The following is a 26,381-nucleotide window of genomic DNA, read 5'->3' as shown; positions in this document are numbered from 1 at the left end:
TTTCAAAGTGTATCAGAAGGTTGCAGGGATTAGAGTTTGTTGTGGAGCATGTGAGTGGAAAAAACAACATAGTTGCAGATGTCTTATCTAGAAAGGTGATGGTGTCAAATGATGATGTAGAAACATTAGGTGATGAAAGGATGAGTGACATTTTTGTTGTTAAGTAATCTATTCAGTAGGAATGGTTGACAGCATTTGTGGAAGATGCTGACTATCAGGAGGCTATGAGGAGGATGTTACTGAAGTAGAAGTGCAACATTGAAGGGGATGAAAGCGAAAAACTAAGAGAATATAAGCAATTCAAAGAGTTGTGTTTGATAGACGTGTTGTGTGGAGGACAGCAACTGGTGGTACCTAAAGGTATGCATGAGAAGGTTGTGAATCTTGGTTATAGGTCCCACATGGGAACCAGTAGGACAAAAGCACTTATCACAATGGATTTCTGGTGGGCAGGGATGGACACTTTTATTGAGACAAGGATAAAAGAGTGTGAGCAATGTAGAGATAGCGAAAAAAGTGTTGGGAACGAGAGTGCCTCCAATGGTGATACCAGATAGTCCCAGGATGATGTAGGACACCATAGCCATTGATTTATTGGGATCATTAAACTTTTGTGGCATGCGGGATGTGTATGTCATAGTTGTGATGGATTTGCTCACAAAGTGGCCGAAGGTTGGTATAATCAAAGACATCACTTCTAAGAATGTAATTGCATTCCTCGAAACAATATTTTGGAGGGAAGGTTGACCTGCAGTAATTGTGTCAGACAATGGTCAACAATTTGTTTTGTGTGAATTTTGTAGTTCAGGAATTAGGTCAAACACAAGAGGACAGCTCTTTACCACCCCCAAAGAAATGGGTGTGTAGACAGATTTAATAGGTCACTCATGGATGGAATATGCATGGCAATGCATTTTGGTGGTGATTGGAGTAAGTAGTTGAGTTGGAGTGTATTTCATTATAGGAACAAACCCCAACCGGTGAATGGAGTCATTCCCTTTGAGCTGATGCATGGTCGGAAGCCTAACACCCCAATGATAGCTGGATGGATGGGATGTGCAAAAATTGTGGGTGTAGATATCCAGGTCAGACATAGGGGTGAGCAGAGTAAAAGGTGTTATGATGTAAGACATGGTTGTAGTTTGAAGAGTGTCAAGAAGGGGATGTGGTAAAGATAAACTCCCAAGGTGAACCATGAAAACTGATAATATATTCTCTGAAAACAGGACTGTGTTAGATGATCTTGGTAATGCAGTCTGACTAGACGGAGGAGAAATTTTGAATAAATAACGTGTTGTGAAAATGTAATCTGCGTAGTGAAATTGGTAATGTCATATATGATGTCATGAGTGTTGTCACTGTTGATGCCATTTATGTATTTTGTGATGTCATGTATCGGCATGAGTAGTGAATGATGGGTTCAACAGTTATATTTTTGGTGCTTGCCATAACTGGAAAATGTCTATGATTTTTAGATTTGACACTGTACTCATAACATTTCTTGAACTAAAGTTTGTTTTTTTCACCTAATTTGCATGTTTTTTTTTTTATTGTAAGGCTAACCATAACATCCCTTCCACTAAAGGATTGTAACTGAATTTCATTTTTTAAAAAATATTGAATGGGCTTCATTTCATGATATTAAATGTCAACTATTAAAAAGCCTTTTTACAATTGTAGCTTACCAAGAACATCGTTTAACCAAGCGCTTGAATACATTTCAATGGTTTTAAAATGATATGAGTTTATCATTTTCACGCCATCAAAATAAAGTATGTGAATTCCACTAAAGATTTCCTTCAGAGTGTGGGATTGGTTGACCATCTTAACTTGGCATCCCTTGGTTGCAAATCCCAAAAGCACATACATAATATAACAGAAGGGATTCACAATGGCATTCAAAATTACATCATCAGGGATATTTACGCAGGGACGCCGAGTTAAGATGTTCATCACTTCCCATATCTCCTGAATTTCATGAGTTTCGTTGCATTAAATCAAATCACATTAACTCTCTTCTTCTCCTTTTACCTGGGCAATTCTTTGCACAGGTGATTTATGAGAGTATCTCCCATGATAGCATGTCATAATTCTACTTACCTATACTTACCAAATTTTACTTCAATGCTCACTCACTCTCTTTTATCTCCCTTTAACACCTTTTCTCAACAGTACTTCTCTTACTCAAAATCACTCCTCCTCCGTAACCCCATATTTCATTAGGGACCACAAATGCCACTGATGCTGTGAGAAGCCCCACCACACTGCCCCCACACTGGACCACACTCCTTGGTCCACACCACTAATTCACATCCTCCAGAATACACACCAATATAAATAACATTTTCACTTTTCCACAAAGCCTAAGCTGTCTTTCATCATAAGTCTGACACCAGCAACTACTACACAAATAAATATATGGCTGTCTTCACAACTCCTGGTGAGGTCATCTTTCTCTTATTATTACCCCATAATGAGGTGTACCACATGATCATTCCCAATCCTTATTAGAATATATGTCTGTTTTGTTTATCTGTTTATCTCATCACAATCCCTCTATATATACTTGTTTTGTGTTTTTTCATAGAATTCCTCTCTATGTATAATGTAGCACACTTTAAGCCAGTCAGGGTCATGGCTGCACCGTTCACACAGGGACTTAAAGTCCATCAGAAAAATCCACAAAGGACTTCAAGATGGCTGCCGTGAAGGGAGGACGCGTGTGAGCCGAGCTCCGTCTCCCCTCCCATGCCACAGCAGCTGCTAAAGAAACTCGGCTCGCACGAATGACCTAGACTGGGCTTCGAGCCCTTGCAACACTTGCTGGGACCTCACTGAGGCAGGAAACGAACGGCTCCCCCAGGCACATCACCCCGAGGGCGGACGCACCAAGACGCGGGAGGGCCTCCCGTCGACCACTACTGCCGGCGTCCTCATCGAAGGGCAGCGATCGGACCAACGGAGAGTCCGCCCCCTCTGACTCACTCGCCGCCGGGGGGGCGTCCACAGACCAATAATACGCCCCCGGGCCAGAATCCAGAGACATACCTAGCGAAAATCGGGACCCGGAGGAGAGATCCACCCGATCCACCGGCCCAATTCGGGTGGCACATTTGCGAGGCCTACATGCTGCAGACGAGGCGGTGGCGGAGGTCGGGCCCGAAGACACGGCTGCTCTGGCAAGCCCCCCTAACACCGCCTCCTTCACCCGCCTCCCCAGCGACCAGATCGGCATCGCCGCCAAAGGTAACCGGGCAGGGAGAGCCCCCATCAACGGATCGGGGGATCAGCAGTCACGAGTTTCTCCTAGAGGTCCTCCATTGGAGCCCGCGGGCACGACGGCCCCTTGCCGCCCCTCCAACACCCCTCCCTGCCCCTCTACAGGGGACGGGCAACACAACGGATGTGAATCCGCCATAACGGAGTAAGGGGGCGAGCTTTCCCTACCGGAGTAATAAGCAAAAGGCCTGCACTGCAACCGGGAAGCCCCCCCCAGACGTGAAACAAGCACTTGAGAGGCCCCAGGCAATATCGTGTCGCACCAAACACAGGGGCAGGCGACAGGGGAGGCAACCCGGGAAGAACCTCGAGCGAGTGGGACAGACGAGCAACCAGAAGATTCGGAGGGGTACGACTTAATCTACCACGAGGCAAGCTTCACAAGAAATAAACTTGCTAAAGCCCAGATGTCACAGACAAGAGGGAAGCAAAACAGACAACCCCCTCATCCCACACGCAGAAACAGGACAAGAACCTGGTTCACCTCTGGGGGGGAGACAAAGGGAACCCAGATAAGGCCGGAGCGCACAAAGCAATGAGAGGCACCCCGGGAGTAGACGCTCCCCACGCCGAGATGGCACGAAGGAAGACCTAAAATCATGGTTTGGGGAGTTACAGCTGCAATTTATGGACTCCATGAACTCGCATCTAGATGCCATGAAGAACAAATTTAAATCAGCGCTCCAGGAACTAAGAACAGAAGTCGATGGACTGGGTGAAAGAACGGATACCCTAGAGAAAGTAGTACAGAACATCGAGGAAGAAACGCAACAAATGGCAGAATTGCAGGAACAGCTGGCCCGTCATATGCATAATCTGGAGATTCAATGCGAAGATTTAGAAAATAGATTGCGCAGGTCCAACATCAGGATCAAAAACATGCCAGAGTCGGTTGAGGATAAAGATCTTAAATCGGCCATGCAACAAGTTTTCCTAGACATCCTTGATCTGCAGGTGGAAGAAGAAATACCGATAGATCGAATACACAGGGTGGGCCCAAGGAGAACGATGACCCAAGGTAACCACCTGAGAGATGTCCTGTGGCCCTCATGAGATATGCACAGAAGGAGCAGATCCTATGGAAGGCCAGGGCAATGGACCATATTCGAATGAATGGAGAGGAGGTACATTTCTATCAGGATATTGCATTATCAACGCTTCAGAAAAGAAGGGACATAGCCCAAATCACAAAAGAACTCACCACTCGTCAAATTAGGTACAAGTGGACGTTTCCATTTGGACTACTATTCACCTGGGACGGCGCGCAAAAAAGGATAACCACAGAAGAGGAAGGTTTGACCATATTAAATCTACAGTAGCAGGACGACGTCTCCCCACAACCAAGCGGCACGGTCCCATTCACGAGGAAGAGCAGGGGGGAATGGAAAACGATAAACAAAAGGGTGCGGCGCCCCAGTAAAAGGAAATGAAGACCAACAGAGGGCAGGAATGGTGAAGCAGAAAACATGACAAGGTGGTGCGCAAGGAGCCAAGAAAATAACTGCAGGAAAGCGAGTCCGATATAACAGGTGCCGGGAGGGAAGGGGAGTGAGGACCCGGGGTCACTGAAGTCATGTGGAAGGGTTTAGGAACCCCTTCAAAGTTGTCCCTGAGAGTGTTAGAGGGTATGAAGCACAAGGCGACACGCCTGAGCGTTAATAGGAAATCATGCCATCCTCAGGGTTGTTGGGGGAGGGAAGAGGGAAATGCGCCAGTTGGGGATTGTGCAAGTTTTGGGGGCGGGGGGAGTTGGGGACAGGGGGAAAACCAAGCATAACTCAAAAACAGAGAATGGGCGTAAGGAGCATTGGACATGCCAGATAGCCTGTAAACACCAATGGGGATAAAGATCTTGACACATAATGTCAGAGGCCTCAATTACCCCGTTAAGCGTAAAAAAGTGGAACATTCCATCAGGCAGGGCGCAAATGATATTGTAATGCTTCAGGAAACACACATTAGAGATCGGGATAAGCAGAAGTTGCGTCTCAAGGGCTTCAATCAAATATTTCAGGTGAATGCACAGGATAAAAAAGCGGGGGTACTGATAGTGCTCAAAGACTCTTTACATGCACAGGTTAACTTGTCTTGGAGAGATAAACAGGGAAGATGCCTAATAATAACTTTAACAATTGAAGGCAGACCCCTCACTTTGGCCACAGTATATGCTCCCAACACTGGTCAGGAGGGCTTTCTGGGTGATACCCAGAATAGAATAGAACAGCAAGCGGTTGGGGACATCATACTGGGTGGGGACTTAAACATGGCGTGGTACCCATCCCTAGACAGATCTGGACCCAGACATCGAGATCAAGGCACCCCATCCAAAAACTTAAAGCAGAAATTCACAAACCTAGGGCTGACAGATGCATTGAGGAATGGCAACCCCAAACAGAAAACCTTCTCCTATTATTCACATGTACATAATACTGCTTCCAGAATAGAATACTTATGGGTATCAGTGGGGCTTCTAGGCAGGGTAAAACATATTGAGATGGAACCCATCACACTCTCTGACCACGGCCCTCTGTGGGCAGATATTATCTGGTCAAGACAAGCCCACCGTTTATGGAACTGGCGCCTCCCAGAGGACATCATTAGAGACCCGGTGATGAGCCAGACCCTAAGAGAACACATCCAAGAATACTGGGCCATTAACAATCTCCCTGGAACAAATATGGATACACTATGGGACGCCCACAAGGCGGTCATTAGGGGACATCTGATAGCGCTTAAAACACAGAAAGAGAAGGTGCACCGCCAGTGGGAAAAAGAATTAGAAGAGCAAATTGGGAAGATACAAGCAGAACTAATTCAGACGCCCACCAGAAAACTCATGCGAATGATGAGACATGTTCAGGGGCAATTGGAAACACTCAGAACGAAACACTGGTATTATGTAAAGGCAAACAAAGCAGATAGACTCCTGGCAAGACAGCTGAGGGAAAAACAGCAAGCCCAGACAATACAAGCTCTGAAAGAAGAATCAGGCCACCTTAGAACACAGACGGAAGAGATAGGAAGGATACTAGACAGATATTAACAAAAATTGTACTCCTCCGACCATCCGAAGGAGGGCCTGCAAGAAGCCTTCTTGGCCGGGGTTCACCTCCTCGGATTGACGGAAGATGATAGACAGGCCTTAGATAGGGACATCACCATAGAAGAAGTCTATGCAGCAATACAGTCCCTCCCGAATAACAAAGCCCCGGGCCTGGACGGGTATACCGCCATATACTACAAGACCTATAGGGATATCCTCGCCCCAATACTCACATCCCTGTACAATAAATTTGGGGAGAAGGGGGATCTGACACGGTCTATGAACGAGGCAAAAGTGCTGGTCTTTCATAAAAAGGGAAAAGAAGAGCAACTCCCTACCTCTTACCACCCGATAGCTTTAATCAACCTGGATGCTAAACTGTACACGAAGATCTTAGCGACCAGACTGGCCCTAGTACTTCCCAGGTTAATCCACCAAGACCAGTCAGGATTTGTTCCAAATCGCCAGACACATGATAACATCAGAAGAGTCCTACACCTAGTTGAAAAAATAGGCATCAAACAAACCCCTGCATCACTGGTAGCCTTAGACGCCGAAAAGGCATTTCATTGAGTAGAATGGTCTTACCTTTTTCGGGTTCTGCAAAAGATGGGAATGGGCAAGGGTTTTATAGATAAGGTTAGGGCCAACTATAACTCCCCGTCCAAAAGGATAGCAGTAAATGGAGGGTTATCAGACATAGTGTACCTAGGAAGAGGGACGATGCAAGGGTGCCCGCTTTCCCCCCTTCTATACGCTATCTACTTGGAACCTCTCTTGGCAAAAATTAGGGATTTGCCGGAGGTAGAGGGAATAGAGATGGCTGTGCTGACCCATAAAGCGGTGGCCTATGCTGACGATATGTTGGTGGCCCTAGGAGACCCAGAGAAGTCCCTCCCAAACTTAATGGAAACCATAGAACTATTTGGAGAGATTTCAGGGCTGAAAATAAATAGGCGAAAATCGGAGGTGTTGATTCTGGCGGGGAATAGAGAAAAAATCGACACAGCGGCCACTGACTGTCAACTGAAAATTGCCACCTCGGGCGTCAGATATCTAGGAATCACCCTCAGAGACCACATAGACAAATTGTATTCCCACAATTACCCGCAAATCCTAGAAAAAGTCAAAAATGACCTGCTAAAATGGAACCTGTTAGCGATTTCCTGGTGGAGGAGAATCACGGCAGTGAAAATGACAATCCTCCCCAAGCTAATGTATATGTTTCAGGCCCTCCCGATAAAGCCCCTACAGGCCTTTTTCAAAGCACTTAGGAAGGCGGTTTCCAAATATGTCTGGCAGAACAAGACCCCAAGAATTTCTAATGCGGTAATGACAGCTCATAGAAAGGAGGGGGGATGTGCCATGCCACACTTCAAAAAATACTACGAAGCGACCCAGCTGTGGGTCATGAGGGATTGGATATCGGAACAGGGGGAAAAAATCTGGGAAAGGCAGGATAGGGCGGTAGCGACAACATCCGCCAGGCACATGCTATGGATCGATAAATGATTCCGACGTGCAAACACCCACATTAGCAAAATAATGAAGATGGCATTGGGGGTATGGGACGCCGCCACGACAAATGAAACCCTGACCAAGGATCCCGCCCCGTTCATGCCAATATTTGGAAATCCCGAATTCCCCCCTGGATTGGACAAGGGAGCGTTTCGCAAGTGGGAGGAAGGGGGGTGCAAGATGGTGGGAGAAATGCAACAGAATCAACAGATCAGATCCTTCGAGGATTGCAAAACTCTTTTGAATCTGACACCAAAAGATAGATATAAAAATGATCAGATACATCATTGGCTGAGCACTCCACGTATAAAAGAAGCACTGACTAGGGACTTGATCCCCTTAGAGAACTACATCATGACGCACTCTGGATCTTGTAAATTTGTTTCCACCACTTACAAATTTATAAATGCACTGAAAGAACCTACCACATGGCTATATATGAAGAAATGGGAGAAAACCCTGGGCTACGCACTCTCCAAAGAGAGGTGGGAATACTTGTGGGGCTTGATGCCAAAACTGACAAGAGACATTCAAACGAGAGAAATGTGGGTGAAGATGATGGTGCAATGGCACTATACACCGGAGAAACTGAATAAGATGTATGCTACCTCCCCGAATAACTGTTGAAGAAAGTGTGGCGGGCAGGGAGATTGGAAACATATCTGGTGGGACTGCCCGAGGATAAGACCATACTGGGGAGAGATAAAATAATCAAATGATGGGAATGTTCCCGGGAACAGAACACCTGGGAGAGGAAATATGACTAAGGGGCTTTTGGGATCCAAAAGACAAAAACGCTAACTACCCCGCAGAAAATACATTTTATGGGCCTCCTAATAGGAACATGGTTGGAAATTGCTAGAAACTGGAAACACGAATCCCCACCATTGGTTGTTGATTGGACGCGAAGGGTCTGGTCACATCTGGCTCTAGAACTAATAACTTATAACATCCAAGGGCATCATAGGAAATTCTGAGAGGACTGGGAGGTGTACTGGAATTCCTTGAAAAGGAATATAAAGAACAATGGTGCCCACACAATATAAGATTATTGGACTTATTCACGTGAACGAGGAAAAGATCTTCCGATATAAAACATATGTAGACTGAGTTATGCAGGTCGGGGGGGGAGGGATGTCTTTGTTTTCTTTGAATGAAGTTTGATGCTTGATCCTTGTATGGTATGACATTGTGCCAATAGAAACTTAATAAAAACATGTTTAAAAAAAAGAAAAATCCACAGAAAGCACAGTATCCACACAGACACCTATATTTCATTCCAAAATCCGCAGAAAACAGAATAGATCAGGCAGAGACTTCCCCTTCTGAACGTTATTGCATCCGGTTGACTGCTGACACCCCACTGTCAGTGTTTCGCACAGACACACCATGCTTTAAAAGGCACTGGTAAAATAGCAGTCAAAACAGGTTTTTTAAAAACAATTTGACACATATTACCCATAATACATTGTTTTTTCCTCAAAGTGCAATTTGTAATATTACCATTCCTTCATGATACAATCAACTATCTTTATAATTTCATTAATTTAAAAAAACAGTACCTAATGAAGCCACAAAAGATTAAACTCACATTTCCTTCAACACGGGGGAGAAGCAATAACCATTTACCAATAACATATGAGCCTATATGCATATTCTTTTTTTTTCAAAATTATACATGAGTCCGCCAGCAGGCATAACTAATGTTATAAAATAATATATTGAACTCAATATCTCCTTAAGATTATCATATCAAATTGAAAATACAATCAGTAATCTTTTATTTCTGCAATATTCCCTTGGAAGTCCTCTTTTTCAATCCAGATCATATGAAGTCACAAACGGACACAGATTAATTTCCAGCAAATCCTATTAAAAGCAATGAATTTCTTTTTCTATATTTAATCTCGATGATTAATTTCAGTGTGCCATACAATTCAGTGACTCTTACATTGTATTAAATACAATTCTTGATTATAGCCTCCAAGATGTGCCTCAATTTGCCTTTACTGAATTAGAAATCTTAAACCTTTCCAATGACTTACTCTGTTCTTCAAGGAAATGAGGTGCCGCTGGCTATACTGGATTTTATTCTTTAAAGCTTGCATATGTTAATATATTCAACATTTGAGAAGCCTAATTCTTGAGCCTAAGAACTGTTTGCTACATATGATAACAAATACACGAGATACAAAGATGCACATGAAATCTGTCCCTTAATAATAGAGGTATTATTCAGAGAAAAATGTTCAAATTATGTTTTCATATGATGGGAATAATCACAAAATTCCCGCCTGGCACTTATAAAGAACCCCTTAGAAGCAGCATACAGCCATACTTTAGCATCAGCTTTATTACTTATCTGGTGGTATCATATGCATAATCTGCATAAATGTGAAATAGAGTTGTCGGCACATTTCAAATTGAGATTGTGGTCTAATAAGTACCAAAATAACAAAATATCAGATTTATTTTTCTGATTGCCTGATGGCACTAGCAATTCATCTTTTTTGGTATTTTCTTGCTGATTTTAAGATATTATGATATTTCTCTTATAACAGACCAGTTCTGTCCACTTTTGATCCTCTCATATATTCTATTTGTTAATGTATTGTGCTTTTGTCGTTTTAACCGAAAACATCAATCAATCATAATAACATTATTATAATAGCCTTTCATTTAAAACTCTTCCTACATTTTAAGGGATTCCTCAAGGGCATTTACATCTCAGGAACTCTCTAACTTGAAATCCATAGATCATAAGTTTAGGGAGGACACTTTAGCCTGTTATATGGAATTTACGATGGTAGGTTTTCTAAACATTTTAACTTCAAGAGGACTCTCATATTTCCGTATGCATACATCCAAGTACATGATCGCTTTTAAGGAAGGTATATGCCAATGCAAATTGCATGCTAAATTCATTCTTGTTAAGTGATTCTATAAATATAAATCCACTTTGTTACATGGGAGCCAAGTGGGATGAATATAAAGACTGAAACAAGGGTAGTGTGTCGTACAAAGGGATTTAATTCTATATAATAACCCAGAACAAAAAACTGGAAACATTTCTCGATTCAAGTACCAAATCAAACATTCCTTACAACAGTTTTAGAAGTGGTGACATTCCAGGCCATCATGTCTGCCTGCCTGATAACTTTGACTTTGTCTTCGGGTTGGGGAGTTTTGCAGAGTTGCTGAACGCTGATTGATTGAGCACATAGATTTGTTCCTTCCACAGCCAGGGTTCTCTGGAATTGGGTGAGCCTGCAGGTCTCCACCAATGAGGCCAGGTATTGGGGGACACCTCTCACCCTCAGGCATTGGGGTCCTTGTGTAGTCTCTATCACCTTCCAGCTCTAGAGCTCGGTTCCTCAGGGTAGTTCCTTGCCATCCCTCTCAATGGTAAACTCCCTGAGCCACAGTGAGATGGAACCATCTTGTACCTCAACCAACCTCAGCTAAGTTCTGTCCTGGCAGACCTAGACTGCCAGAGCCTCTCTGGTCTTTCTTCTTAGGAATACCTGGGCTCCTCCTCCTTTTTAGTCCATTAGGAGTATCCTCCCATCTGGCACCTTTTCCTTCTCCCTCCTCCTGTTGACACCTCTTCCTCCATCCTACCACACTCATTCTTTCTTCCAACCTCCAGTTTTCTTCTCTGGCTCACATGATTCCTCTCTCTAAATATTCTCAGCAAAACTCTTTCCTCCAGCTCCTACTCAAAAGTCACGTAAGGGGGGGGCATGGTCTGTCACTAGCATTCATTTTTGACTGGATAGACAGAACATAATGTAGTCAATGGCCCACCAGATTGCAAGACATTCCAATTATATAATTACATAATTATTTTACTCTGGGACCTTGTATTAATAAATGATTGGCAGCTGCATTTCTATCCAATTCTGTGACAGGACTGAAAAAGTAAGTGATGAGTTTCCTCGGGGTGTTTTCTATACTCTCAGTCCCAGCTTTGTGTGCTTAGATCCATTTAATCAGTCTGTAAAAGGTCCATCAACTGTGGAGAAGTTGGGGATGAATCATCAATAGTAGCTCACCAAACCAATAAAGGTTTGCTGTTCCCTCTTAGTCTTCAATATGGGTATGTTTTCAATGCTACTAACCTTGTCTTTCTTGGGCATTACATTTCTCATCCAACATGGAATCCTAAGTAATGGACAGAAGCACTTTTCTGGATTGGCATTGAACCCTGTATCCTGAAGAAACCTGTATCCTGAAGAAATGTTTCTATGGTGTACAAATGAGTCTTGTGTTTTTCTCAACTTTTACTGTTGGTCACAATGTCATCCGGGTAGGCAGACTCATATTTTTGGTGAGACTGTGGAATCATTTCATTCACACACAGAAAGGTGGCAGGCGAACCATGTAGCTCAAAGAGAAGTACAGTAATTTAATTTCATGCAGGCTCATCAGGGTCAGGAAGACAGTCTTCTCCTATTCCTCTGTGGCTATTGAGATCTGCCCTTAGCCATTGGTCATGTTAATGGTAATGTGAACCTGACTGCACCTTCTGGTTTAATAAGGTCATCAATGTGGGGAATTGGGTAGGCACTGGAACAGGTGATTTTGTTTACCTAGCAGAAATCAATACAGGGATTATAAGTGCCATACTGTTTTGTCACAAGGATAATTGGGGAGGCCATATGTCTCCAAGATGGAACAATGATGTCCAAGTCAAGCATCATCTGGTGTGTGGCTTCCACTGCCCTCTGAAGGGCCTACAGTAACTAGTAGGGGAGACGATGGAAGGTTTTGCCTGGAGATATTTCAATTCGATGGACAAACCCATGGCCATCCATGCGTCTCAACAAATAACTTGGCAAAGTGTTGAAGGAAGTCCTGAAGCTCAACATTTTGCTGAGCCATCAAGTTGCTCAGGATCAGCCCTGTCAGACTGGACTGCAGCTTTTGTTGCAAATCTGCCAACAGATAGCCCATGAGCACTGGGTCTTAGTCTCTCTTCCATGCTTTTAGCCAATTGTTGTGGTATGCCTGGGTGGTCTGTCTTTGATCATCCTGCAGAATGGCCCATTTTATAAAGCCTGTGTTACTTCGCCATCAGTTTGTTTATAGACCTTGGCAGTAAGACCAGCACATTGTCCCCTACAGGAAAACCTCCTCAGGGCAGTTCCTCTAAATTGGTCTTCAGATGTTTATGAGCCACAGAATGGATGAGGTGTAGCCTCTCATGGGTGGCTTGAGAACATTTGCTGGTTTCTGACTCTACGCCCACAGATCCTTCCCAGCCTGCCTTCAAGATTTCTAACATGGTTTTGAGGTTCCTTGCATAGACCATCTCAAAAGGGGAATACCTCTTGAGGCTTAGGGTTTTGTCTTAGCAGTGAACAGTGCCCAAGGCAAACACTTTTCCCAATTCCATCCATTATCTTGAACCAATTTCCCTCAGGGGAAATTTTGTCTTCAGGGGTCCTAGTAAGACTCTGTTCCTGACTCTTTCTACTGGTAATGTTTGGGCGGTTGGGGGGCAAAGGAAGCATGGTTCCCCTTGTGACAACCCTGCACATGTTTTCACCCAACATTAGGGTTGAATGTGGGCTCATTTTTCTGTGACTGCTGCTTTAGTGCATGGTGCCAGTGTATTTGGTCAGTGCTTCAACTATATGGCCCAGGATCCACCAGCACAGGGTGGCACCCAGTGCCATTGACCACTATTCTGTGGATCTCCAAAGTCAAGCAGGGGACTTCCCCACAACCTCCAACGTCTTCTGACTTTATTAGCAAGATGATGTCAATGTACCTACACCAAATGTACACAATTTCCTTAAATAGTGTGACTGCCTGTGTTGACACAAAGACTTCATAAAATCAACTCGCCATTAGATTTGCATAACTTGGGGAAGATTTAATTGCTGTCTCAGTCATCATTTGGAAAACTTCTTCCTTGTACAAAATTTTTTTTTTGTATAGTACAGTGGTCTTCAAACATTTTTTGGCCTGGGCACCCCATAGCAAAATGTGGGCAGGCTGGGACACCTCAAAAGTCCAAATGGCTATGAACTATCATGCGCCATTTCTGCACCCTGCTCCCAGTATAATCCCTGGTCTCCCCCACCTGCTCCCATTACAGTCTCTGACACCTCATCCCACTCCTAGCCCAGTCCCAGGGCTCTCCCCTCCCCATCCCACCAGAGACCCTGAGCTCTCCCCAACCTTCTCCAACCAAAGTCCCTGGGCTCTCTCCATCCTACTCCCACCAATACCCTATTGCTGCACCCCATCATGCTCTCACCACAGTCCCTGGGCTCCTCCCACCTTGCTCCCACCAACGTCCCTGGGCTCTTTCCATCCTACTTTCACCAATATCCCATGGCTCCCTCCCTCACCCATCTCATTCCCACTACAGTCCCTGGGCTCTCCCACTCTGATTCCAGCAGAGTCTTATGGCCAGCGGCGGCTGGTGATTTTTTTAAGAGGAGGGGCATGAATATTCCCCATGGAATTTTTTTAAAATAATGTGTTAAAATACTGCATTTTAGAGCAGATTTTGTAAAATTAACCCTGTTTCCCACTCTTACCTCCGATCCCTAAACTGTGCAGCTTATTAACAAGTCTTTCTAGAACAATGGTCATCATGTGAGGCAGTAAAAAAAAAAGGAGAAGCAACATGTGTACAAATCTCTTTGTAGGTGTAAGGGTGGATGTTTCCTTATTTAGGCTCACTTGTTTTGGACCTGCAATGGCTGTACTCTTCGAGTAGCTGCACACTCACTGTTGGACTGCCAAGCACCTAGTATTCTAATGTTGGAAAGACATCTCTGTTGGAAAACTTAAAGTTGCACTTATTTTTGATCAACCGTGCTCCCTGATTTCCAATGGAAGAAAAACCCACTAAACCTATTCTGCACATATGACACCTAGAGAGCGAGTACCCTGCGCTCTGAAAGGAATGCTTGGCACCATATGGCTCGTTATAAGTCACCTATGTATCATACCCCTTTATGGAGAACCGCTAAGATTCCGCAAGCAGTTAGTGCTGTGAGATTTTTGTGTCAGTGTCTGGACATCCATGTTTTCAGAGCAACTGCACATTTTATTCACAGGGCATGGATGCTTAGAGCCATGTCTCAAGCCCAACTGCTAGGTATTATTTGAGATGATTGTGGTTATGAAAGTCAGGCTGCAAGTGTTGACTTTTATCTATTGTCATAATTACTGATTGAATCATATTAAGTTCATGTGTTTTGCTGCAAATTTGTATCTCTGTTTTTAGATTTATTGCGCTGTATTTTATTGATATCAATTGTGATGGGACGGTTGCATTGAAGCTATTTTATCCTTTTTCAATTAATTGATTGTCCCATTAAATTTTCTTATTTTACTTATATGTACTTGTATGGTTTATTAACAGAAATAAAGTTGACGATGATGATTAATCACCTATATATAAAACAACATTCTGAAGTGGCTGCTGGTGACATCAATGTACAATTTAAACTCATGGACATTTGAACTGAATGAATAATTTAATAAATGTCGCTTTCCTTTACAATGCACTCAGATGCAGTCTTACAAACCTCTTACAAACCTACACTGGCATGATTTAACACGTAACGATAAAGCCCACAGTTTTGTTTTTTGTGTGGAAAGGAGATGGGCCTTTGCAGGCGCTACCTTAACAGTGGTATATGTTATCCAAGATGGCGACGGCTATCACGTGAGTACCAGAGCATATGCATGGCAGTGGTTGGCAAAATATCTAATAGCTATACAAGAGCTAACAGTGGCTTTGCCAAAGCTTGTTTTGTTTGCCATTTTTTGTGATGAAATAAATGATCAAAGCAGATTTCACATTTTTTTTAAGTTTTCAAAAAATGTCAGCCCGAGAATAAAAAAAAAAAAAGAGAACACAGAAAACAGGAAACCCTAACTATGTTTGATCAAGCATATGAAGATGGGTATCCTGTAGTTTGGACTATTACACATGTAAAGCCCTCAGCTTCGTCAGCAATCGCCCTCTTTATATGGTGCTCCTCAAATCATCTGCATTTTAAATGACACACTTTACTAATGTCATGGTTTAACAGAACATGCAAGCTCCAATAGTGTAGAGAGCTACAATACAGCATGTTGTGGCCATCATGCTCTACGTTAAATCTGGTCTTCAGCATGCAATAAATATTGTGTGTAATGATAGCCGTATGCAAGGAAATGGTACCATTACACATGGTATTCATTGCATGCTGAAGATCAGATTTTTTTAGTCCATAATCTAGACTCCAATCTAGATCGTAGACTAAAACAAAAAATTACATCTACATATTTTTTTTTTAATTCAAACTGTGGGTGTGAGACACCCTGGACATGAGGCTGCAGCCCCCACGAGGTCGCGCCCCACAGTTTGAATACCGCTGGAATAGTCTGAAATGAATGATTTCAAGTATGAACTCAGTTTATTCATAATGTGATGATCACTTCTCAGAAAGCAAATACCTACAGGTACAGATATAATAAACAAGGAATTGGCATTTTAAAATGAATGTGAGTTTTGATACAATGGCGACAAACTTAAACATCACTTCCATAGCCAGCAGTTCATTATTTCTACCACACTGGATGCTCAACAGTTATAAAAAGTATCACCATAAGTAGACTTCTTAGGTTTAGAGCTGTCACACGCTTGTTTTGAATTGTGGTTAATGTGTTACTATGTTGCTAGAATGTTTTGTATAGTTTGCAGTTTGCATGTGCCTGCTTGTTTGCACTTGGAGTGTTAACGTTAGTTGCTGTTAGGTATGAAGTGTGGTACAAAGAGGTTAGTTAGAGTATATGTTGCTAATTTCGAATTATTTTAGTGCTGGTGAGTGCATGAGTTGAGGTCACATAAGATAAGGTGTGTTGCGGTGCCTCTTTGAGGTAATTTTCCTTTAGATGTGTATTATTCATATTTATAGTTGTAATGTTTGTTTCAGAATGTATGATATATGTATGGTGTTGGCATGCATTGTAAAACATTGCCCATGTGCTGAATATACCTTTTTACTTGTCATTTGAGAGGGTGAGTTAAGATTTCAATAATGCTGATTTTGTGTTGCTCTCATTTCATATTACGTTACGGTTAGTGTTAATGCTGGTTTTAATTTCTGATATGTTTAGCATTTAATGTTGGAAGTCACAAATGTGTACAGTTGCATTTTTTATAGGTAGTAACCTTAACTTTTTTTTAAAAAAAAGGAATATTCTATAAATTGTATGCAGATTATGTTGACATATTTTCTTTGAATGGCAAGGATGTAATTACCTTGATGCTGTTCTTGCTTACAATTTTGCATTTTGTGTTGTTGGTGTCAGTGGATTGTGTTGCGATGATAATCCTGTGTGGTTTAAACCGCATACCAAAGAAGGGGTTTTAACTTCTAGTGAGATATTCATGTAGTGTAGTAGTGGTTAATGTTGCAACACATAAAGATAATTAATTGGGGTTTTGCATGAATCTAAGAAAAATTGAATGTAAAGTAATGTAATGTGACATGGTTTGTGTTGAACTGTAGTTGCAAGGGTGCTTTTGATTGGTATGTTAATACTTGTAGTACCTTTATGAAGGCAAACATGGTATTTGGTGTGTGTATCTTAGAGCACCTGTTTCTTGAGTTCTTTTTGTGTGAGTACATTACATGTACTGATTTTAAATGTACGTGCCTATTCATTGGGAATTCTACTCCAATACAAAGTATTGTTTTCTTCCCTTTTGGGAATTTTGGATATGCACTTGCATTGACAGTTATTGATTTAAAATCTTTGTATTTCGTTACAGTCTGCATTCTGGTGCAATGATTTATTTCTGTGTACCTTAACTGCAGGAGTGGGTGGAGCCTGGAATGATTTCTCATAGGAATTTAGGATGAACATAGACACTCTTAGCAACGCAGAATATTTGTATAGCACATTGTTGTGAATTTAATTACAGGGCATAAAACCTTAATTTCTTTTATAGAGCACGATAGGCTTTGTCAGCGAAAGGATTACCAGTATAGTAGTGTCATAAAGTCCACCAAGTGCTGTTGTATGTTTTGCTTCCTGAAACTTCAGTGTCTCCTCAACCACATCTTTGCTGAAATCCTCATATATGAGGATCCTAACGTTTTTGGTCTCCCCAACAAAAGAGTGTATCTACTGTCTAGATGTATTAATAGCCAGGTTCTCTATCAATTTGGATTGGGTTTGAACGCAGGTGCAATCATTTAGGATGTTCTATTTGTCCAGGACGTGCCCTTTTCACAACATTTTAGAAAGACAAAAATGGGGAATTTGTCTCCATGAAAAGAGCAGAGAAATGTATTAGCCATAATCAAGGACTTCAACAAGTGACTTGATTAAATGACTACTTCTCTGCAGAAGTGCAGGGATGAGTAGTGGCTAAACCACCCATACAGCACATTCTACTAGACCAGCAATGATCCCAATCATAAAGGTGTCACAGGCACAGCCCGAAAGGTGTGCATCCTTAGCCTGGTGTGATAGCACAGACTAAGGGCAGACTACAACTTCAGATAGGGTGTGAGGTGACAGCAGACAGAACCCAAACAGGAAATGTACAAGAGGCCAAAATAAAAGAATATCCAATGAAGACTATAGAGATTTAATGAAACAATAAAATGCAAATAACCAACTAAAAAAACAAATCAAAAGCCCACCACTGTGAGAAAATACAAAAAATACAATCTGTTGTAGAGTATCACTCTGGGTGAATGAGCAGTGGTGTATGGGTACTCAATTGGCTAAATGACAATGTTCAAGAATGTGTCTTGTAAGAGAAAGGCAGAGAAGAGGGAGCTTACAAGTTACTATGGTCAAAGTGGATGTGGGGGACTGGGCTGCTTCACAGTACCGTATTCCTTTGTTTTAGGGTCTACACAGAGTCAAACTGGGCTCCAAACTGGGCTCCAACAAACGCTCTTGTGGTTGTGACGGTGTCTTGAAGGGTCGAATTGCAGTGATTCAGTCTGTGTGGATCGAGTCAGTGTTTGATAAGATGTGTTTTGAGGTGTTCCAACAGGTTTAAGTGTGCAGTTGAGTTGGGTTGAAATTATGGGTCTGCTGGGTCGGGTCAGCAAGCAACATGATGGCTTCCAACGGCTTGAGTCACCAGATGAATTGGGTCCAGTTGGAGTTCTGTTGGATTGATACTTTGCTTGAATTGCAGCAAATCACATGATTTCTCAGCGGTTAGCGGGCCTTCCAGTTGAGGGGGTGGTGATCTTCACTGGTGAGAGAAGGTATAAAGACAGGTTGAAGAAGCAAGTAAGCATTCTGAAGTTCATGGAAGTCCTTGGAGTGCCAAACGTAGCACTATGGTTCCTATGCCGGCTTGAAGGCTATTGAACATGGTCAAAGCATCTCACAGATGGTTTCAAGCTGCTCTTGTACTTCGACATATTTCATCTCCTATGAGGAGTCTGGTTCCAGTAAGCTGGCAGAGTGGAGGAGGGGCTTGGTCCACAACAGTTCACAACCACTGTTCCCAAGTGATAGTTAGTGGACAGATCTTTCCTCAGCCTTGAGTGTCTTTTGTCTTTACCTCTATTACAGAGGACTCTGGAATCAACTGCTCTCCTAATAAAGGTCATAAAGTGTATTCTTCTTCCTGGTGTCCAAAACTGAAAAAAAGAATGAGGAGCTGCCCCTCTACTTTTGAAGGCAACATGTCACAGGGGATTGGTCCAAAACAAACCTGCTGTAAAGTATCCAATCCCAAATGTTGTAGCAAGTGCCTTTGCCTTATGACATCACATCCAGATTGTCTTGCTTGGTGTGAATGGAAGGGACAAGACAGAGAAGAGAACCCTAACAGAATGCTAGCTGGTGGGTCCCATTTCCAGGCCCAATGTTCCTCTTTGGATACCCTAACCTCACCCTTTCTCTTGCCTGCTAGCTTCAAAGTCATTCAGGTCATCAACACCCTTGTGTGAGGCTAACTCTGCAATATCAGTGCTGCCCCTGAAGCACCATCTCAAGGAGACCACCCAGGGAAAGTGTCTATGTCCTGGTGAAGGGTGTTTCCATTTCTCCTGGATTATCAAAGACCATTGTTCCACCAGGGAGCTGTTGCACCTCTAAGCCCAGTCATGAAAGCACATCAATTGTGTCACATCTCGAATCTGCTCACAAAGCTGTCAATGGTGTGATATCAGATTATTGCGGCAATCATAATTGTGTACTCTTCTCAATCACCATGCCACAACCCTGGCATGGCTTATATCTAGGAATGTGTAGGCCATCTCACTCTGTAAACCAATTATTGAAATTTAGACCTGAGGTGTAGAAGTTAAAATTGCAGAGCTGGTGTTGTCATGTCAGTAGACTGGTTACAGCAAGACACTTGAGTGCACTATAGTTTTAGCATATAACATATTGAAAGGGGTCGTCTCTTTAGCAGACTTCCCTACAAGAAACAGAATTACCCACATCATTTTATATTGATAAACATTTGTTTAAAAGCTAGAGCATTCACACCCACACCAGGTGGCATTCTGTCACACTTGGATCTCACTTTGTGCCTCTGAAAGCTTATCATAAAAGGTAGATAGCCTAGTCACAGCCACATTAGACCCATTCATTAGTATTTGTATTTATTTTGTATTTATTAGATTTAATAGCGATTTACGCCAGTTAGTGATGCAGGAGCACAGTCTATATCATCTACCTCTACTACTGGGTCATTGAGATCACCAGAAAACGTCTCTAGCATTTGTATAATCCTATCTTGTTTCTTCTCCAGAAATTCAGCATTCAACTGGCTCACCTGCGGTTCCTGTGTATTGTCCTGATGTAAGCATTTTGATTTGTCATTATCTCTATGGAGCTCATTTTTAAAGAGCGGTAACATGAATGCAAGTTTGTACATAAGAATTTCAGGCATTAGCACCCTTGGCGGGTGTGGCAGCCAATCAGGTTGCTCCAAACCCAGGCTGAATCTACTGATGCAAGCCGGGTTAGGAGCAACCCGAGTGCTCTGTGCACCCACCCTCCTCCCGGCACTGCTGTATTCCCTCCACACCTGCCTCCTGCCCCCAAATCCAGTCCCTGAGCATGCCCCACACCCCCTCTCCTTACCTGCAAAGGGTTCCTCCACCCAGGCTGCAGCTTCTGCTTGGCTTCATTATCGAAGCAATAGAAATGGAAGTGGGGCTCTGAGTGGATCGCTGCCTTCCATTTCCAAAGCAATCCTGACTCTCCATGGCCGCTGCTGCGAACGAAGCAGCATGGTCGGGTTGATTTTTTTCAATTGCTATTAGCACCTTGAGGGTTTGCTTTGGGGTGCTAATAGCAATACTAGCCTGAAACGGCACCGGGTCCAGCGTTAAGGCACTCGCTTTGCACAGGCATATAACTTGGCCCGAGCCATTACTGACTGGTGAAGGCAGCAGAACATGTTCTTATTTCTTATTTTTATGTCAATTGTGGTTCACTTTGCATTCATTTGTATGGCTGAGAGGACAAGTGGATCGTAAATTACTATTCTGTCTCGACCTTACATATACTTCATAATTTGGGCCAACATGTATTTTTATGCTTGCACACATGCTGTGGATTTCTATGGAATACGCCTGCTTTTTACACCAGCAAAAAACAGGAGGATTCTATAGGAATCCATTGCAAATTCAGCCTCCCATGCCTAAATAGCAAGCAGTGTTTGCTTAGTTTGCATGTCTGAGTGCAAAAGGGTGGCATACAATTAAATATGACACCATTTTACACTCTCCTTTTTCACTACACTGTGCAGGGGACCTGTGTAATCAAACGTTTAAATATAACAGGCCCCTTATGTGTTATTTACAAGGAACTGGGAAATTAGCTCCTATCTGTTTTGGGTATTTCTCATATTTAGCAAGTGGTGAGGTCTGGTGCATATCTGGCCTGGCAGGAGAGGTCAGCAGAAAGAGCATGCGACAGGGGTAGCAGCTCCAGTCCTAGGCATCCATATCTGCCAACCATTAGACAGAGCTACCTCTTATTAACACTTGTCTTACTCCTGACAATAACCTATTCCATACACAAAGAGGTTTTTGGGGGTAACTCTCAATTACTCCAGGAAAGAGAACAAGAGTATATTAGGATGGCTATGGTAACAAGAGGCACTCTCCGCAAACCAATTAAGAGTTACCCCTGGCAACCTCTTTGTGAATTGGGATCATGGTTAGCTGCCTCATATAAATCATGGATAGCATGAACCACAGTTAGGTGTGAGTCTTCGGGGAGGACTTCTGACTTTTGATGGGCAGCTGAGTTTAAAAGGTTAAGCTTGTTGGTTCTTGGCAACAGCCACTTGCAGATGAACACATCAACCTGCCTTCCATAACCAAGGTCCACTACACTGATAGACTGATCTTTGCAGAAGGGCCTAAGGGTTGGCCTATGCTGGCTTCATTTATCAGCTTTTGCAATGGGCAATTGAAGAAACAAGGATGATGCAAATGAGTGAAGAGGTGAATGTGACGAGCTGAGGCAATGGGTTCCTCTAGATACACAGCATACGTCTTAACCCACCCACGTAACAGTTTTCTCAATATACATTTTGCTAGAATATCATGCAGTCTGATTTAATTCAAATGTATGATACAATAAAATCATATAAATTCATTTAACAATTTTAGAATCCATTTTTGCGCGCGCGTGCGTTTGTGGGCTGATAGGGTAACTGCCAGCAAATCACTCAAGCTAATTTGGTGTCTGCTCTACAAGTCATTTATATGTATTAAATATGTATTCCCCAATGAAATGGAGCCTTTTGCATACAGAGGCGATTAAATGCAAAACAAATCAAATTGTTATTGACTGGGTAAAGGGATGCTGAACGTTAAGAATCACATTTGTTTCCAGCAAAATATTATTGACATAATATGCTTGAACTGTGCTTCAATGTCTCGCTTCAAAAATGCAAAACGGGATTGCTCTCATTTACAAACGCAATTGATAATTTATAAAAGGCACCGGCAATTCTAAGTGTTCGCCCTTGACTGTGATGGTATGAGCATCCACCAGGTCAACAGCCACGTCTGTGCCATGCCGTTCCTTCCTGAATGGGTGCTCACGCAAAGCAGGCACCCATCTGCTATCAGCCAATCGTTTTGACTTTGTAAGAGGCATTGATATGATGGTCTGGGAGAAACGAGAGAGACAGAGAGGTCGAGATGTGTAGGACAAATAGGGGCTAAGGAGCGAGGCTATTAGAGGTAGCCACGGTAAGAGGGGCGATGAGGAGCAATGTAAGTAGGGACAATGCGGGAGGGAAAACATGGCTTTTGCAAGGTTACTCTTTGCAGATATACAGGGAGAGAGGAGGGAGCTGGGGCAGTTAACAGGGGGGGGACACAAATCACCGCTGAAGCACAACTCTTTCGCAATGTTTCTACTGGATTGAGTTACTGGTATTTTGTACATCTACTGGAATGAACGTTTCATTGCTGATCTTTGTCCCTCCATCTGTGTGGCACCACCCGCCTTCCTCCTGCTTTGCCCAGCCCATATATGTGAAGACAGAAGATTAATGTGTTATGCTTTCACTGCCATTTGCATGGTTTCAAGGCGCTCTCGCGTATCTGAAGCAGTGTGTGAAGGGGAGCAGCAAGAATCTAGATAGCTTTGCTTTTGGGCTGATGCCTGCAGACTGGAAATACCCTGAGCTCTGCAATCAGTGTATGTTTCTAGTTGTTACTTATGCTGGGCATAGAGTATTTGTTTCCAGAGGGGTGCCTCGTGCACGTGTGCTATCAGGATGCATCAGCCCTGGGATATGATGTGTGGTTGAATAGGTGAAGTATGTTGTTGTTTGAAGTGCGATTGGAACCGATTTCTAGCATGCCACCTGTGGGCAGATTAGTTGGTCTGCGTATAGTGCATTTGAGCATAGGAGTTATAGATGTTAGTGTGTGAGTTAGTCGTTTAGAGTGTGCGTATAATGGACCCATAGTTGATTGCAGGGATTGTGCCAGGAACGTCAGGAGTGTTAAAACCCCCGGGTTCCAATGCTCTGCCGATGGTCAAGTGCCAGTTCCCTTTCCTCAAGGAGTTCTAAAGTTCCTCTGCCACAGGAGAGAAAGCAGATCCTCTGTGACTATGTCTAGCATAATGCATGATTTCCAGGCCTGTCATTGTGAGGTCTCAGTATTTTCCTTGGCCGGCAAAGGATGATATTTCCTTGGAAAGCTTCAGCTCTAGGGCTGTTTGGGGGATGCATAGTGCTTTGACATTGAATATGCTCTTGATTGGTAGACAATGGAGTTATCTTAGCGTTGGTGTTTAATGTACCCCGCCCCCCTGTCCAGTCAGAGACATTTTGCTGCCATGTTTTGTGTGTGCTGAGGTTTCTTAGTAAGATGCCAAGATATATATATTTCAAACACTTTACTGTGAGGGCGAAGGTGCGTAAAAAATGAAATCAGCACCAAGCCCAATGGCCAGAGTCCCAAATGTGATCTTATGCATACTTGTCAAATATGAACATCTGCAGTCAATTTTATGATCCTAAAATAATGTTGTGCAGAGAGGAATCCTCATTGGTGATATGTGTCCCCTTCCTCTTTCTCATAGGTGTATTTTGAAAGCAGACAATGGGAGTGTGATAGACTGTCTTTTTGTAACAATGACGTACTATCACAAAAAATGTAAATGATTATGATAAATATTGATAATGCTCTTCACTCAGTAAGACTCGTTTTTATTTGTATTACTGTGTATAGAGGACGTGAACATTAGAAATAAACATAACATTTAAAAGAGATACTTGACAATGTTAGAATTAGAATTAGAATGAATTTACACATTCGTTTCCATGAGCCTTTCGAGACAAAATGTGCTACAATATAAATACAAATAAATACAAATATTTATAAATAAATAACTGTATAAAAACATTAAACAAGTAACAAAAAATAAAGGGATGGGTAGCCTGATCATTACATGTCCTTCTCAATCCTCCAGTAAATTGCATTGTGATTGGAGAGAAAATGAGTATAGCCACGGACGAGTGGTGTCATGCTCTCTTTGAAGTGCCTTGCTACTTCCAAGTTAAGAACATTATAAAAGAAAAAGAAAAAGTTAAGCAATCTCACAAATGTTCTGAATACTGAAACCCACTTCGTTCCCATAGTTTCTAGCTTGCAGCCCAAAAGGATGCCATCATTCTAGTGTCACACTGCTCGAGGTGGGTTGATAAGTTTACTTCTTTGATGCTTCTTTGGGTTCAAGGCATATGTTATTGCTAGACCTCGTGGTTCAATTTGGTCTATAGATGGAGAATTCAGCTTGTTGGCCGTGAATTGCTCTTCTAAAGATTGCAGAGTGTTTTGTAATAGATCCTTATTTTGACTGGTAACCATTGCTGTGATCTTTTTGTTGGGGTGATGAGTACTTCTTTGTTGAGCTTTACGAGTCTGGCTGCTGCATTCTGGATTCAGAAGTGTTCCCAATACCAATTAGTAGTGTTCGCAACTGCATTTAATAGTGCTCCCAATTGCATTTAGGTGTTTCGCCCAATAGCCTCTCTGTGGAAAGTTGCATTTTAGAAGTATTCCTAATACCAGTTAATAATATTCGCAACTGCATTGAAGAGTGCTCCCAATTGCATTTAGGTGTTGCACCCAATAGCCTCTCTGAAGAAAGCTGCATTTAGAAGTGTCCCCAATTGCATTTAGTAGTCTTCCCAACTGCATTTAGGTGTTGTGCCAATTAGCCTCTCTAAGAAAACTGCATTTAAAAGTGTTCCCAATTGTATTTCTGAAGCTGCCCCCAATAGCCTCTCTAAGAAACTGGCATTTAGAATTGTTCCCCAAAATTACAATTAGAAGCTGCGCCCAATAACCTCTCTGAAAAATCTCATGCTATAGGAAGGGTCTCCGGTCTGGAATGGGAAGGAGTTGGATATCACATCTCATGTTATAGGAAGGATCTCAGGTTTGAGCAGTTGAACCCTGAAGTGTGCCTAAAAGCGTGTCATCACCGACCTTAGAACTACAATCAGAAAACCCTCCTAAACCAATCTTAAAACTCGCACCAATCATGAGTGCACCCACTCCACCAGAATCAGTCAGAAACACCATCTCCGATCTGTCCTCCGTCCCTTCCCGTCCCTTCCCGCCTCTTCCAAACCCCCCCACCCCTCTCTCGCACCCCCTGCTTTTCCCCTCTCCAAACACCAAGCAAGGGGGGCACGATGGCGAGCCACCCACCCCAAGACCACTCATCCCCTGAACCCCACCCCCGACCCACCAGCATTACCCATACCCGCTCCCCTCTCTATCATACCTGACACACCCCACCCTGCAATCACCCAACTCCCGCCCTCCCCTTATACCCCTGCCACCATCCCCACTCGACCTCACCCCTTCCCCTCCCTAAAAACTGCACGGCTAGCCCTAGCAAGCACCGAAGCTGCCTCCCAATCACCCTCCGACCCCCCCACTCTCTCCCACACACCAGTCGCAGCAAGGAAACTAAAGAGGAAACGTTCTTGGTCCCCCTCAATCTCACAGCACTCCTCGCCCCCCCTATCTCGACCAATCACATC

The 26,381-nt window shown here is 43.0% G+C and overlaps 1 protein-coding gene across 3 annotated transcripts in view; it reads right to left on the bottom strand.

Annotated features, from left to right (window-relative positions):
* DNTT (DNA nucleotidylexotransferase) overlaps positions 1-26,381 on the bottom strand; it is a 2,032,862-nt gene that overhangs the window by 1,715,611 nt on the left and 290,870 nt on the right. The window lies entirely within an intron of this gene.

This window comes from Ambystoma mexicanum, chromosome 8 (genome assembly GCF_040938575.1).
Source record: "Ambystoma mexicanum isolate Mex_15411 chromosome 8, UKY_AmexF1_1, whole genome shotgun sequence".
In the NCBI taxonomy this organism is placed as follows: Eukaryota; Metazoa; Chordata; class Amphibia; order Caudata; family Ambystomatidae; genus Ambystoma; species Ambystoma mexicanum.
This window is presented reverse-complemented; position numbering and strand designations above follow the sequence as displayed.